The sequence below is a fragment of the Camelus bactrianus genome, chromosome 15 (assembly GCF_048773025.1).
Source record: "Camelus bactrianus isolate YW-2024 breed Bactrian camel chromosome 15, ASM4877302v1, whole genome shotgun sequence".
In the NCBI taxonomy this organism is placed as follows: domain Eukaryota; kingdom Metazoa; phylum Chordata; class Mammalia; order Artiodactyla; family Camelidae; genus Camelus; species Camelus bactrianus.
Genome location: NC_133553.1, coordinates 24,866,453 through 24,882,960, shown reverse-complemented (window position 1 = coordinate 24,882,960; position 16,508 = coordinate 24,866,453). Strand labels below are relative to the sequence as shown.

General features: G+C 47.9%; 1 protein-coding gene across 8 annotated transcripts in view; it reads right to left on the bottom strand.

Moving 5' to 3' along the window:
- KCNS3 (potassium voltage-gated channel modifier subfamily S member 3) overlaps positions 1–12,871 on the bottom strand; it is a 33,968-nt gene extending 21,097 nt beyond the window's left edge. For 3 of the 8 annotated variants that reach the window (XM_074341697.1, XM_074341698.1, XM_074341701.1), the window contains exon 1: positions 11,979–12,176. The gene's annotated coding sequence lies outside the window, so the exon portion shown is untranslated. Of the gene's footprint in view, positions 1–8,175; positions 8,746–11,978; positions 12,177–12,743 lie in introns of those variants that run through there. The other 5 variants (XM_074341699.1, XM_074341700.1, XM_010947360.3 and 2 more) reach the window with 4 other exon arrangements.
- Between the last annotated feature and the right edge of the window lie 3,637 nt (positions 12,872–16,508).

Genomic DNA, 16,508 nt, shown 5'->3' with positions numbered 1-16,508 from the left:
AATCTCACACTAAGCGTTTTAGCTAAAGGCACCTCCAGGGGACCAAACTCAAAGGACACTTCCCGTCTGTGTATGACTTACTTGTCCAAGGCATGTGTCACTGCTGACCTCCCAGACCCTGTGGTTCATTGGCTTGTTCTTTGTATCCTGTGACGCTCTACCTCCTCTTTCCAAACTTTAAATCTGAGGTCACCAAATAAAATACCTGCAGGGACTAGACAGGTGCCCAGACTGAGAACAGAGGTCACCTGGCCGCTGTGACAAGCTAGAATGCACCGGCCCTGGCAAGAAGGGACTGCTGTCCCTTATCTGTGGGCATCCGGTGGCCAGACTGCCCACGCTGTGGAGAACACCCACAAATCTTACTTTTATGGGAATTTTCCCAACTTTGTAAGCGTTACCGGTTTTGTCGTTAATGTTTTAGTACTGAAGGCCAAATCAAACAAATCTGTAGCCAGCATACAATCTGCAGAACTCAAATTCATGTCACGTCCCCTGCCCGTGGGTTCCCCCCGCTGCTCTTCTCCTTGAGAATTTCACTTAACTACAGAGTCCGGGTGCGTATTTCCAGCCCAGATCTCCCTCCTGCACTGCCGACTCATGGAACTGCCCACTGGAGATGTCCATTTGAATGTCCTAATAGGACCCTGAAATAATCACGTCCACACCCTCCTTTCCTACTCTGTTCCCAAACATCTCTCAAATCCCTCTCCTCCCCCTCTCTCTCCTGCCTCGGCTTTCATTCAGACACTCAGTATTTTTCCATGATTTACTCTAATAGGTTTCTGATTCTCCTCCCTGTCTTAGACCCATCCCCATTCTCCACCCCTCAAATTCATTCTTCCTGCTGAGCTAAAGCTACCTTCTAAAATGCACAATCTTACAGCACTCTGATGGCTCCCTTGGCCTTCAGGATAAACTCTAAATCCCAGCTGGTTGAGTCTGAATCCCAGCTTCGCAACTCATTAGCTGTGTGACCTTGGGCCAGTTATTTAAATTCTCTGAGCCTCAGTTTCCTCATGGGTGAAACACGGATACAAAATGTCACATACCACCTTGGGCAGTTATGGGAACTAAAAATGAGATAAGACAAATAAAGCCCCCTGTGCTTAGCACCTAGCTAACGCTCCATTAGATGTTAGCTGTCAATAACACTGTCATTCCTCATCCATTATCCTCGCCTGCCACAACCCAACTCCAACTCTAGAACTGTAAAGAATTATTTGAAATTCCCCCAAAGCACCCCCCAAATTCTCACTCATTTGCTCAGAATGCCCTTCAAGACTCATATTCTCTATCATAGTCTCCAGAACCAAGCCCTGACCCCCGACCTCCCTTATCCCTATGTAACTTGCTGACATGCAGTGGAACAATTTCCTCGAAGCCTCCGCCATGACACTGTCAACCTTCCAAAGGCAGGGCCTGTTTTTTCTTAATCTTTGCATCCTTAATGCCCAGCAAGAAACATTCTATAAGCCCCAGATCTACCTAGAGAGGTGGGCATTATCATAATCACCACTTATGGGTGAGGAGACTGAGGTTCAGAATGGTTACATACACATGGGTGACGGCAAGCCCAGAGCCCCAGCCCAGCTCTCCCAGGGAGACCCACGTGGTCACACTGCTCCCGCTGGTGCTGGTTTGCTGTCTGACCTTACGCACCAGGCTCGTGTACTTACAGCAGACTTTCCTTCTGTCCTATATATCTCTAAATGAGTGGGAAAAGTATATAGGACTTTTTCTCATCTCATGCTCTTCCTATGGTGACGTCCTTAAGATTTACCATCCCACCAAGACAATATTCAAAAAGGGAGGGATAATTACCCAAAGGAAATTAGGGAGCTGCAGGAAGAGGAAACAGATGTGTGGCCAAAAATTCCATCCGACCTTCCCAGAGAGTTCTCCATTCCTGAACTTAAAATAGAAATATAAAGAATGTAGAAGTCTAAGGAACTTCAGGCATCAAGGAACAGGTCAAATTACCTATCTGGGTGATAGAGGCCCCTCTTTAATGCCCCCAAATCACACTAGTAGACAAGTCAGTGACATCATCTTGCCTCCACTTCTTACTAACATCCCTTCCCTCTCCACAGACAGCCAGAGAGACTTTTCTAAACTACAAGTCAGAACGTGTCTATACCTTCCATAAACCTTCAGTGGCTCCCCAGTGTGTTCGGGATAGAGTTCAAAACTCCTCCACTGATGTCAAAGCAAGAACTTCCCCGCCTGCCTCTCTGGCCTCTGTGTCCACCAGCATACTTCAATCCCCTCTGCTTCAGCCTGGTCGAATTATTTGCCATTCCCAACCTCACAGTACATTCTCTTTCCTAAGTCTCATTGAAGATGTCCCCTCTGTTCCTTTCTTTTCCAGGTAATCCCAGTTTTGTCTTCAAGAAATCAGCTCCAACGTCACCTGTTCCAGGACACTCTCCTTTGATGTACCACACTCCTGCACATGTGCACGCCCACACACACGTCTAAGGCTGAAAGGCACCTCCCTCTGTGCCAGCAGAACCCTATTTCTTAGCAATATCACCGAGACATGGTGATATCAGCACCTGGCACACAGCAGACAAGATGTCTGGTGGAAGGATGACTAACTGAATGTTCTGCTTAAGGGTATAAGGCTAGGATTTCCTGGTCAGAATAGAGCGGAGAAGGCTGCTTGGAAGGTGCTTTCACATCTTACAGCCTTTCCTGGAGGCTCCCGGACCCGGGATGAGAATGTCTGGCAGAGCCACGGTTTCTCTGTACCTAGTCTGAGCACCTGACACATTACAGTCTTCCCAAAGAAGGTGTAGAAAAGCATTTATTGCTGCTAGAAGTCACAGATTTTGCCAAGTCATAAATCCTCAGCATGTTTACAACAAAACTCTGAGACAGCCAAGTGTCTGTTGCTGTAGTAAGTTGCCACAGTGACTATCTCATGGGGTGAAAGAAAACTTTCCTGTAACATTTTAAATATGATGGTTTATATAACATCTAATCCCTTATTTGGAAGGGAGGAAAAAATGTTCTTATGCTTCACAAACATCCACATTCAGCTCCTAGAAGCTACCCTAGGAGGATTTTTTTTTAATGCTTTGCCCAGCACTATCCACTATGACGAATTCCATATTTTATCATTATGGAAATAAATTATAAAATAATGAGATCCCGGGCGATTCAAGTCAGAAAGTTTTCAATTTGACTTTTGAAAAATTAATTCTCACTCCTCTCATTTGTCCAATCCGTGTCCTAAGTGTGCTCACCTCTCTGTGAGCGTTCAAGTTCTCCGTACAAGGAAGAGCCAGGTGGGATGGAGCTGGAAGGAAGGAAAGCAGAGACTGGGAAGAGCCCCCAAGCTCTCCAAAGAAAGCAGCAGTGACACGTGACAGCAGGGCCAGCCCCAGGACAGCTTTAGGTCTGGTCTCTGGACAGCTGCGGGCTTTCCTCCTGAGATGCTGAAAGGAAGTCCTCCCTCCACAGTAACTAAGAATGCACACTTGAAAATAAAAAATAAACAAACTTCGTATAGCCTGGAGTAAAACATGGCTCTCTTTACCTGATTTTCACACTCAAACTCCATGTCTCTGAGTTTCCTACTCAGAGCTTAGCATGGGAAATTCAAAATAGTAGTTACAGCACTAGACCAATTGGATAACTTCTGAAGAAGTTCACAATAGAATGGTGCAAATAGGGTTTTTGTTGTGGCTGTTTGTTACATAAACTCAAAAAAAAATGATATGGTATTTTTTAAGGAGTCATCTAATTCTTTTATTTGAAATCGTAGATCAGCAATACATGGAATTGCTCACATTCAAATTCAGATAATATTAGATGAAAAGAGGCTAAAACATATAACATAACCAAAAATTAACTTTTGTTCTATAGCAGTAGTTCTCAAAGTGTGGTCAGGGGACCTCTATGGCTCCTAAGATCTGTTAAAGGGTCCATTAGGTAAAACCATTTTCATAATAAATCAAGATGCTATTTTCCTATTTCCCTCTCATTCTCTCACAACTGTCCAGTGGAGTTTTCGAGAGGATATATGATGTTTGAGAACATAACAGACTAAATGGAGCAGCAAATCTATGAATCCCATTGTGTTCTGTTAAACCAGACAATAAACAAATTTGTAAAAGTGTAAAACAATGCCACTCATAATTTTGTTGTTTAAAAAAGTTATTTTTTATAAATATGTGCCATTTATGTTAACATGTTACAGGATTATTGTTATTTTAAACAAATAATTAAATGATTTGAAATGCATCTATTTTAATTTCCAATATACATATTAACAGATATAACACACATGACAAAAACATTTGGGGGGTTATCAATAATTTTTTAAGCATATAAAGATCCTCAGACCAAAACACTTGAAAATGCTGTTTCAGAGCATTGGAATCTCAATTTCTTTTTTCCTTCTCAGTTTTTTTTATTGTGGCAAAATACACCCGACCTAAAATTTACCATCGCAACCATTTTTAAGTGTACAGTTCAGTGGTATTGAATGCATTCATGATGCTGTGCAACCACCATCCATCCCCAGAACTCCTTTCATCGTGTAAAACTAGAAACTCTCTACCCAATATGGTACTTTTTTCGTGGTTTTGTCTACTTCATCCAATCAGCTAAGCAGCCCACAAATGAGCACCCTTCCTCCCCTAGGGTGTGTGTCTGTGCAGACGGGTGTGTGGAACAGAGCCCTGTCCCTGAGGGGAGAGAACTCCACCTGCTCCCTTCTACACCACACCATCCTGGACATCCACTGTGCAAAGCATCTACTGCCCTACTTCTTATGACTTAACTCTGCATCCGCGGGGCATTCTGAAACCTAACCCCAATGTCTAATAGTGCTTACCTGGGACTTGCTGACACTAACTTACAAATGAAAGGTTGTAAAACAGAGCTTGCTGGTGTGTTCTTAACTGTTGACATGGCTGACAGCAGCGACCGTTACGAAAGCAACTGGCAGCAGACCCAGCAGAGTTTAGGGCCACGTTACATAACTGTGCATCCTACTGTGTACTGTATACTCTCTACTTCAAAGTCCCCTATAAAAGACATGAGATGAGAAGGCAGAATGTGCTGCAGCTTCGGCATTTTAAGTCTGGAGGAGCTGGAAGAAGAGAATTCAGGGTTCATCACCAAAAAGAGGCACCACGCTGACATTTGATTTCTAATTAGATCAAGAAGCCTGGAGAAACTGCTTAAAGGTGAAGCTCTCAGGCACCATGTGAACTTTCATGAGATTCCTATTTTTGCATATCTGGGGAGCCTACACGGTAGGATTTGTGATCTAAGGAGATGATGAGAAGGTTGGGGATATTGATAGCTTTTTACATTTTGGCAAAAATAGAAAGATTGATGGATAGACGGGTGGGTGGATAGATAGATAGATAGATAGATAGATAGATAGATAGATAGACAGACAGACAGACAGATAAACACTGTCATATAATGACACTTTTCGGGCAGGGAAGACAAGCTTCACCAAGAAAGCTCAACCCTGAAACAGCCCAGGGGCTAAATCTTGGCCAGGCAATATATGATTACCAGGGGGAGGAGGGCAGGCAGGGGTCCTCTGTCAGTGGACTCTAGAGGGCACCACACTTAGAAAACTGGGATCTTAAAAACCCACAAGAAAAATACTGCCTAAAAGATATGACCTTCTTATTGACCTCAAAGACAAAAATACCCTTGCCAGAACCCAAGTGTCTCCTCTCAATCCAAATCTACAAACTGGGGTCCTTAACCACGGAGTTCTCCCATCTCTTTAGCCAATTAAATTGTTTACCTTGGGTGAATCGTAGGAAATGATTTTAGGTTCACCTTGACAGGTCAATCAGGGCTTAGGAAAGCCAAACCAGTTCATGGAAGAATGAAAGTCAAAAAAGGTAAGCACCTTCAAGCCCCAAATGTCAGTCTGCTGGCATTCTTTTATCTCAAACCACCAATTATGTACCAGGATATAGGTCAGCATTACTGACAGAAGTCTTCAAGAGGCTGATGCCTCTTAACCATTCTTTGGCGTAATTTTCAACTCTTCAGCCCTGTTGATGCTCTCATTCCCCACGACTACAAATTGGTACTGGGTACTCCACCACTTCTTCAAGGCCCCATCAGGCCCTCTGGGATTCTCCTTATTGCTCTTCAGGCCAGCATATTCTGCTAAACATGGGTTCCCAGATGACAGACCATATGTCACTCTCTTGCATCTTTCTACAAGATACCCGTGGGTACAGAGTCTCATGTGATGGAAAAGACCAGGTAAAGAAGGATTCCACTGAGACACAGCAAGCTGGCTTCTAGCTATGCCTGAAGCACTGCATCGGCCTCGCCCCCATACATCTTGGAGACGCTTGGCATCTCCCCTCCACCACGCTTATCACTGATGTCTCTCCATTTAAGCCAATTCGAAAGCAGCTCATTGGTGATCATCAAAGACCAAATGCTTAGAATCTCACCACAAATGTTCCCACATACCCACTCATAGTTCTCCTAATCCAATTTATAAAAAAGATCCAAATTAACACATATAAATGACGCTACTGAAGGAGAATATTCGTAGAAAGATTATCTATTTTTTTTTAAATCAGAAAATCACTAGGCTGTGGGGCAAAAAAAAAAAAAAAAAAAAAATAAGGAAGAAGTGATACGCTTAAACATACCCAGTAATGGGAGACAAAGCCAGACAAATGTCTCATCTTTTGGAAGGGCTGGTACCATATAACTCCACATATGGAGATAGGTGTGTGTTGGCTTATTGAGGAGCTGGACTCAGCTCCCTGATCTCAGCCACAGTCACCTTCCACATAGACAGAATAACCGTACCCACCTCCCCTGCACCCGCCCTGTATCTCTGTTCCCTCCATAATCAACCTAAATATGCAGAGTTTCCACCTTGTCACCTCCCAGTCACTCTCACTCAGTCCAAGCTGGCTAGAGGTCCCACCTCTCCAACACGCCTCTAACTAGGCTCCCAATGGCCATGCTGGAATCTCTCTCATCTTTTCTTCTCTAATCTAGTCTTTGCAGCCTTCACAGGTGATCTTCTAGAAATATAAATTGGCTCCTGACGCTCCCCAGCCACAAAGCCATTAACTCCTTCCCATAGCCCTTGGGATAAACTCAAATACTGAACCTGGTCCGAAGCGCCCCGCATGACCTGTCTGACCCCTGTCCTCCTCGCCCCACCTCCTGCCAGCCTGTCCTCCTCAGCCTGTTCTCCTGGAGTTTGCCCAACACTCCATGTTCATTCCTGCCCTAGAAGCCTCTCACTCCTTCTGAAGCCTGGAAATCTCTATCTCTGAACTTTCAAGTGATAAACTCCTCTCTATCCCTCAAAATGAAAAGTCTTTTCTTCAGAAAGGTCTTCCCAGCTCTTCTGTCCAAACTGGCGCCCTCCCCACCCTTCTGTCCTTCCCTCGTGAAGTTCTTTAGAACACTTGCCACTACTCAAATGTTCGCATCTATTGTTTAATGTCTGCCTCCTCCCCCAACTCCTAGCACAGTACCCAACATTGGGTAAGTACCCAAACACATGTTGAATAAATGCCTGTACGTATTTGTAAATGTAAAGAGGCCATATATGTCCGAAAAAGTTAATCATTAAGTCAGCACTGGTGAGCATCTGCTGGGTGCCCAGTTGAGCTCAGTTGATCTGCACAGGAAGATCAGCAGGATGCTTCGATCCCTGGGGACTTCAGCAAGCACACTGAAGCCAGCTGCTGTCAACATTAACCTCCTATCTGTAACATGACCGGCTAAAAGCAGGTCTTGGGCCTTTATCATCCAACATTTGGGTAATTAAAGACAATTTTACAGGGTATCTGCTCCAAGCGAACCATGGTACAAGATTCTGTAGGATTCCCTACCCTTGCCCACAAAGAAAAATACTACAACTAAGCTAGGAACTATTTATAGCTTAGCAAGAAGGGTTTACGTTTATAAGGGATAGGTGTACGTGTGTTGCAAAGTTGCAAAAGTGATCTAGAGAAATGATTTTTAAAAAATGGGATGGAAATTCTTCTACATCTGCTCCCACATTCGACTGCACATTCTAAACATTGTGACTGTGTTCATCCTACTTGGTATTTCTCTCTGAGTTTCACATATCAGGTCCCTGAGTGCAAAAATAAGGCAACAGCATAAAGTACTTTCTCCTCCTCCCTTGCCCTTACTAAGCACCTTGACTTAGAGCAGTCACCAAAAGCCAGCTGCAGGACGAAATTCAAACTCCACCACCTCCAAAGATGCTCCGCTTCCACTGCTCTCCTTGTGAGATCTGAAGATGATGGACTCGGTGTCAGAAGACCCCTGGCCAAGACCAAGTCCAAGGCTCCCTTTGCCTTATTTTCTTCATCTGCAGCTTGGGCTTCCTAACCCCCGCTCTGCCTGCCGCTTGCCACACTCATATTTAGCATCTTGTATTGTCCTCTCTTGGGCTGGTTAATCTTGAGTTTCCAGGCCTGCTGTAAATTCAAGTTCAGAGAACATGTCTTAGATTCTGCCCGCCCTTGGTGTCTGCAGTACGGGGCACAGGGCAACCACACAATAATGTCTTTTGAGTTGGTTTGCCGGTTGGCTTTTTTGATGGATTCGACTCAGAGTGCAGCCTTCTGTGACTTTTCCGGGTTTCTCATTGATAATCAACATGTTTTCCGGAAGCAACCACAGTTTACCTAGCCCATGATCTTTGTGGTCTGTCTCCCTTTTTCCCAATCCATTGGGCAGAATTCCATCATAACGAAGAAAATTCTGGCAAAAGCAGAAAGAACATTTTTCTAGTATAGTTTTCAAGGTTCTTTTTAAGGTGAGATGGGGGGCCAAAGAGTCAATTGGAACTGCAGGCCACCTCGCCCTGTCACTGTCCAACAAGCCCAGTCTGAGGGCTACGAAGCACAGGGCACAGCGTCAGGGCTCTAGGGATAAACAAAAAACAGAATCTCACAGTGACTCCCACAGTGACTCCACACCCAGACTGTCAACGATAGAATCCTGAATCCTGTCGTCCTTGTTACATGACTTTGCATACAATACTCATTACTTTCTTTTTCTTCAACTACAATAGGGAAATTCATGGAAGCAGAGATCAGAGTAATATAGCAATAAGCCAAGGAATGCCTGGAGCCACCAAAAGTTAAAATGGGCAAAGACAAATTGCCCACAGAGCGTTTGGAGGGAGTGTAGCCCTGTGGTGATTCTAGCCTCCGGAACTGTGAGATGATAAATTTCTGTTGTTTTAAGCCAAAAATAAAATAAAATAAAATAGGGTAATAAAAGAGCTTACCTCCTAAGATTGTCATCAGGATGAAATGAGTTAATACAAGGAGAGCTTCCAGCATCGTACCCAGTACAGGGTAACAACAAATATCAGATGTCTAGATCCATGCAGCCAAATAGACTGCGACTCAGAGAAGCAAAGTGGCTTACGTTAACTCAAGGAAACATAAGCAGGTAGAAATCGGGCTGAAGCCCAGGTCCCCAGTCCTAGTCTGTTCTCTATGATGTCTCCTTGTTTTTTCACCCTGGCAGATCTCCCTTCCTGACACCTGAGAAGAAGGGACAACAAGCACACCCACCTGCCTCCCTGGGCAGCTGTCCCCGCCCACCTGCCAGAGACCCTCAAGCCCCGCCCCGTCTCATTGTCTCCCCTCCAAGGCAGAAGGCCCTGCAGGGCTCCCACAGAAGCCCTGCAATGAAGGGAAGCCTGGCTTCCTAATGGGATTGTTCTGAAGATTAAATGAGATAATGCCTGGCAAAGTGCCGAGCAGAGTAGCTGGCATACAGTATGCAGCCAACAAATGTTATCTATTAAAAAAGGAAGAAGAGGAGGAGGAAAACCCTGTGGTGCCTGCTCTCTGAGCTGACACACATCCCAGCCCCAAATGCCAGACACGAGGCAGATGGAGATCTCTGGTGCAACAGAGGGAAGCAGAGGCTGAAGGATTACAGTGAAGGGCAACATTCACTGAAGACAGAAGAGGGGGCTGGAAAACCCACTCATCCCCTCCTTTCCTAAAGAAACAATACTAAGGAAGAAGAAAAAAACTCAGCTGGTGTTTTGCTGGCAAACTCCAGCATCAGAGCATTTGATTTTTAATATTTTAACATTTCTGAACAGGACAAAGACTGCTTCCAACCTTCCAATTTGTTCTCATGCACTTGACCAGCAAAACCTTAGCTTTGCCGCATTCATTAATGGCTTTCTTTATTCTGGCTGATTTTCCAGATAATAATGGCTCAGACACAAGATTGAGTCAAAACAGATCCTGCAAGTCTCCTTAGAACATTCACAACATGCTCTGGATTCAGAGTTCTTGAGAACCTCAGTATCATCCCCTCCCTACCCCAATATTGACAAGTCCTGGTTCTGAAATGACTGACCATACTAGAACAGGAGAAGGAAGGAATCCAGTGAGAAAAAATTGACTGGGAGCAGAAGCTTGTGCTGTGTACAGAGGCCTGTCCCAGCGACGGTGAGCTGGCTGTAAACACCTACTAAATGAATCAATGTCCCCAAGCAGTTTCACAACCCAGGTGAAGCGTGAGACCCACCCAGTACACCAAGTGCAATCACAGAATCAGTGCCACCCTCTGTCATCTGAGACATGTGAGGAGAGAGGCACCAGGGCATACGCCTTTAGCCAGGGGGCAGGTGCTCAGGAAAATGCGTGCTTCCTGTTTACCTGGGCAGGAATTTGCAAGCAGTCCAGAAAGGGGAGCAACTAGGGATAACTTGCACAGTTCGAAGTGAATGCTAATGCAAATCACTTAAGCAAATACATGAAAAGGGACGGGAGGTTTCTGTTCTGGTTTTCCTCAGCTGCCACACTCTGGGAGGGTGAAATGAAAGACAAAAACCAAGAGTCGGGCGGAACCGCAAGTCTACTCTCCTGGAGGACGATGAGAAACAGCCCCACCCCCCACACGCCCCAGCATCAAACCAGGGCCCCGGGTCACTCCGGCGGCTGGAGGCTGTTCTTTGCTGCCCTCCATCCCTGTCATGGGCTGCCTGAGTTAGACTACTGGCCCAGTGTCTCCGCCGAGATGCTAGAGACACCAATGGCGCAAACGGTGCTCCTTTCCCAAAAAAAGACGACAGGAGACAGAGAAGGGGAAGCAGGGGGGCTGGGGGGGGCAGGGGGACGGAGGGTCAAAATGATCCCTGCAATGCGAAAAGCGCCCAGCCCGGCTTGCCGCGGCCCCTGCCGGCAGGTCTGGCTCGCTCGCCAGCCGATTCACCTCAAAAAGTCGGGCAGCCACCCAGAGGGACCCGCGAATGGGAAGTTCCCAACCCCGGGGCACCCACTCCCATCACTACTACTGATCCAAACGCAGAGTCTGCGGGCGACTCCACACGGGCCCTGCAAGCCCCAAGCACTTCCCACCCGGAGCGCGCCTGCAGTTCCTGGGCGCAGCGCCGCACCGGAGCAAGGGCCCTGGGTGCGCTCTTGCCTTGCACCGCGGTAGGGCAAAGGGGAGGGGGAGTGACAAAGAAGAAGGCGGAGCAGGCGGTCTGGGAAGCACTTACATTCGTTAGGAAAGCGCCTCCTCTCGAGAAAGAGAAGGAACGGCTTCCCGGCTAAGGAAACGCCCCAGGGATGCCCCTCCGCGAAGTGCCGCCTTTCCCCGGCCTCTCGATTCTCCCGCCTCCAGACCGTCCTCCACCCCACGTCTAAGACTGGATTCTAGACACCCTCCCTGCGGCTTTCCAAGGGACCTAGACACTGTCTCCGCTGCCAGCAGCTCAAGCAACAGGCGGATCCTTAGGGCTTCAGCGACGACGGGCGCGGGGGACCAGAGGATGGGGAGCGCCGGAGACTAGGCGCCCAGCAGGATGCAGAGTCTCCTGCGGGTGTAGATCTGCAGGGTCGTATACCCGTGAGCTGGGCCGCAGAGGGACTGGGCAGCAAAAGGTGGGGAAAGTTATGGGGTCGCATGGAGAAGTCTCCGGGAGCGCGCGGGGAGGTGGGGGCACAAGCAGGTACCTGCAGGAGTCCGGGCGCTTCTAGCTGACTCCGCTCTGCGACGCCGCCCGCCCGCGCTGCAGGGATCTGGCGTCTCCGCGCGGCCCCGCGCCCGCCGCGGCGGCGGCGAGGAGAGCGGAGTGGCCCGCGTCGGTCCGTGGGTCGGTCCCTCCCGGCAGGAGCGCAGGGGCCGGGAGCCGCCGGCGGGGCGGGGCGGGGCGGGGAGGGGCTGGGCGGGACTGGCCGCTCGGCCGCCGCCCCGTTGGTCCCAGCTCCGCCCGCCACCTCGCTTCGGGCTTGCAGTCGATGCTCCCGGGGCCGAGGGCGCGGCGCTTCGCCGCGGGGAGTTGCTGGGGCTCTGGTCGCGCGACACGAGGACTGATGGATGAACAGAGAGGCGGCCCCGCGGGGCGCGCGCCCCTGTCCAGGCCCAAGTGCAGAGTCACCCCCGGAGCGGCGCGTCGGGTCCAAGTAGGACCCGGAGCACTCCCTGCGCCTCCCACCTGCGCACCCTCGGCGGCTGGGAGCACCTTGACCGTGTGCGAGACAGTCGACCTCCTCCGCGACCTGGAGGAGGCAACACCCTCTTGAAAGTCGCGGCTCAGGCGACACTGTGAATTTACCGGGATTGTCTTAGGAAGTATCGAGCCCCCAAGTTGTTTTCAAACAAAGTGCGAAGGAGGAAACAGCCCCTGGTCCTGCCTGTTTACCACCAGCCCCGCTGCCTTAAGACTCCTTGCACAGTGCAGAGCAAGATTGGTTTACATTCTCCGTTCCTCGACTTACCAAGTCAGAAGAGGTGACATAGACTGAGCGGAAGGAGGACGAGTCGGGCCCCCTTGCCGAAGACTGGAAGAGGGGGTCAGAAGGAGATGACTTGGGCCGAGGTTGAGGAACAAACCACAAACTCAGCGGGGGCAGCGTGTGGTCCAGAAGGCGTCGGCCGCCCCTCTGCAGTGAGCGAGAACGCTCAGTGAATCGCCCGAGGAGAAATGGGACGCTCGGGGACCCACCCCCGCGCTCCCCCTCCCGCCCCCGAATTGCAGATTTTTAAGTTGTGCAGACTTGCAGTAATTCCTCGGAGCCAGCTGCTCCAAGCTGTAGGCGCCCAGTGTTCCTTGGGTTCCCGCCCCATATCACGCAATCTGCCAGCTGCCCCCAGCCCAGTACCTGCCGATCGCTCGCCTCAGACAAGAAGGACCACACATAGTTAAGTTCCAGGCCTTGAGCCATGCACACGGGAGGGGATGTGGGTAAAGGGACGCACGGAAAAGGGGAAAAGACTCTCTTACATCGAGGCACCCGATGGTGTCTGGGTTTTCTCATTGTTTTTGTTTGATGGAAACCCACAGTGGGAGTTAGAGATAAGGGAGCAATGCTTACAGTATCTGGTAGGCTTTTAGAAGGAGCTGAAACCTGCACCTTACAGGGAGGTCTGGTTGGAGGAGTGGGCAGTTGCGATCAGGGATGGCATAGGAGAACAGAAAACACAACATCTTCTTCCAGCACGTTCATTTGGCTCATGGACGGCTAGGTGGGGATGCAGATGGCTGGAGAACAGGTGTTTGGAGCCCCTCTGACCCTGGTCCCATGCTTCTTTGTTTCCATAAGCCTGCCCCCTCTCTTGTGGAAGAGGATCTAAAGCATTTGTCTACACTGCTGTTAGCAAGCGCCTGATAAAGGTAAATTTTCATACATCATTCTTCATCTTTAGCATAAAATCTAAGATTATTCTAAAAGTGTTTACATCGCAGCAACACCTGAGAATACTCCCAGATCTGTCCCAGCAGTTGGTAGTGTACAGCACGATACTCCAGTCATATAGGAACATACATATATTCGTTTTCATATTGTTTTTCACCATGGGTCACTACAAGATATTGAATATAATTCCCTGTGCTACACAGTATAAACCTGTTGTTTATCTATTTTATGTATATTACTATGTGCAAATCTAGAACTCCTAATTTATGCCTTCTCATCCCCTTCCCCCCAACCCCGCCCCGATACCCATAGGTTTGTTACTTAATCATTTTTAAGTCACCAAGTTTATCCAAAAAGTCTGGCATTGTTTACTTGAGAATGAACTATGTTTCGAATCCCTAAGCACTGCAGAAGGCATCTGCAGTGCACAAGAGTCAGGAACGAGGTCCTTCTCGTGGGGTCTGGATGGCACATGTGAACTGGAGAGAAGGCACATATGGGGGTCAGAAAGGGCCCCCACTTGGAATCTGTGAAGTCTGGGGACAGAAAAGACAGGCCTCCACTCTGGGCATATTTGGGGGAGAGGATGGAGGGGGCACAAATGTGAGAGACAGACAGACTGGTGTTCTCATACTGCTGTATGTACCCTGTGGGGAGCCCTGGGAGCAAGTCACTTAGCTTTTCAGCCCTGGTTTCTTCATCTGTTAAGAAAATTTTCTCTTTCAGAGGGTGATCATGTGGAGCAAATGAAATAATAAACAGGAAAGTGCTTCGTGGACCATAAAATGTATGTCTGTTCCCTGAAAGCTTACCAAGGTTAAGCCAAGCCAAGTGGTGAATGCACTCCTACACACACATGCACGCGCACACACACACATACACACACACACATGGCCACACTCTCACCTCTGTGTCTAGAACCCTCTCCTCTGACCTCAGTCTCCATCACCACAGTGCATGCTGGGATCTCTCTGACTGCCACCTTCCTCCCACCCCATCAAAATGTCTTTACACCCCATGTTACGACACCCCATGATACGACACCCCATATTTCTTTCACTAACCACGCCCATAGGAAAGCATCTGGACAAGCCATGCATTAGCCTGTGAGGGGTTAAGCACCAGCTGCCAATAGTCCTCTCCCCTCCATGGTTTCAGAGAGGACTCCCAGACTCAGTGGAGGCATCTCAAGCAAAGGTGGGACCCGTGCAATCTGTCTTCGTGGCCTCCATATCAGCTAATCTTTTATTCAAACATTTATTTTAACTTTTTAAATTTGTTTTATTATTTTTTAACAGAGGGACTTGGGATTGAACCCAGGACCTCGTGCCTGCTAAGCATGTGCTCCACCACTGAGCTATATCCACCCCCGCCTAAAAATTTATTTTAATTTTTTAACATATCCCATAGGACCCCATCCAAATCTTCTCCACTCTAAACCCTGGAATGTCTCCATCCCAACGCAATCTCTGGGTGTCATCCTTAGCAGATGACCTGGTCACCTAATGACTGAGAAGAGAGAGGCCATGAAGGTGTGGTCCCTCAACTTCCATCTTGTCCACCTTGAAGTCTGTCTGAGGCTTCATGCATCTTCTCTTTTTCTCCTGCTTTGAGGAAGGATGCTTAAGCCCAAGTACTTTGGAGTATCAAAATAATGCTGACTGAGAGATCCAAGAGGACAGAGAAAGAGGGCTTTAAACACACAGGTTTCAGAGTTGTGTCCAGGCTCGCCCACTTACCACCTGTGCTGCCTTGAGCATGTGGCTCGACTTTCACTCATTAACTCCTTCAACTTGCACTTGAAGGTCTGCCGAGTGCCAAGTGTACTAAGCACGGCTACAGTTTAACCATATGAAACAGGGTAATAATAATGCTCACTTAAAAGTGTATGATGAGGCTTTAGTGCCCCACCAAGCACAAGAGGGAGTAATAAACATGAATTATCTTCCACTTTCCTCCCTGTCCCTCAGTACCCATGCTCCTATTCTGTATATAAAGGGGAATTTCTCATAAACAGAATAAATTCCTAGTTGGATAATGAGAAGCATCAGTATAAATCCCACATAAACTTCAAAGCACACCCTTCCGTTCTCACAATAAATTACTAGGTTATGAGTGACCAATTGAGCTGCATTCTCGTCATGTGTAAACCATCCCAGGACAGAGTTTCCAAGTCCTGCCAAATGATGACAGGCAGGATCCCTTAGGTGAGGAGCCTGGCAACACGTCTTCCAAATCTGCTCTTCTTAACAATCAAAAGAGCTATGTTTCTATTCCCTTACTCCCCTAGTCAACAAATGTTTTCTGAACATTGACCTCATACCTGGTTCAGTGCAAAGACCCAGGATTATTGAACGTGAATTTCAAGGACTCAGATTCAGAGCTGCAAATTTTTTTTTATGTTCTTTATTTCTTGCTCATTGACTTCACCCTTAAGAATGCACATCTGCATGGCCACAGAAAATAATCCTGGTAATTCCAGAAAAATCTGGTGATTCCTAGAGTAAAATTCTGTCAACTCAGTCTCCTCCCCTGCCTTCTTTCCCTGATCCTCTGAGGCCTCTGTGGTCCGTGGAGGGTTGTGTATCATCCCAGCAGTGGGAATAAGGGGAGTAAAGTCTCCACAGCGGGGCCTCCACTGGGAAGGACTTCCCACTGCTTGACGTTCATCTGTCACCTTCATCACTCACCCCTGGTCTCCATGTTTTCGCTGGACCCTCAGTTGTTGTTGAATGCATTCTGCTCCCTCATGGATGTGGCCCTAGTGCTTTGGGGCCATCACCCCACTTACAACACTTCTGCAGTATCTCTGCAGGGTTCAGAAACTCCCAGTCCATTTTCCTGCAC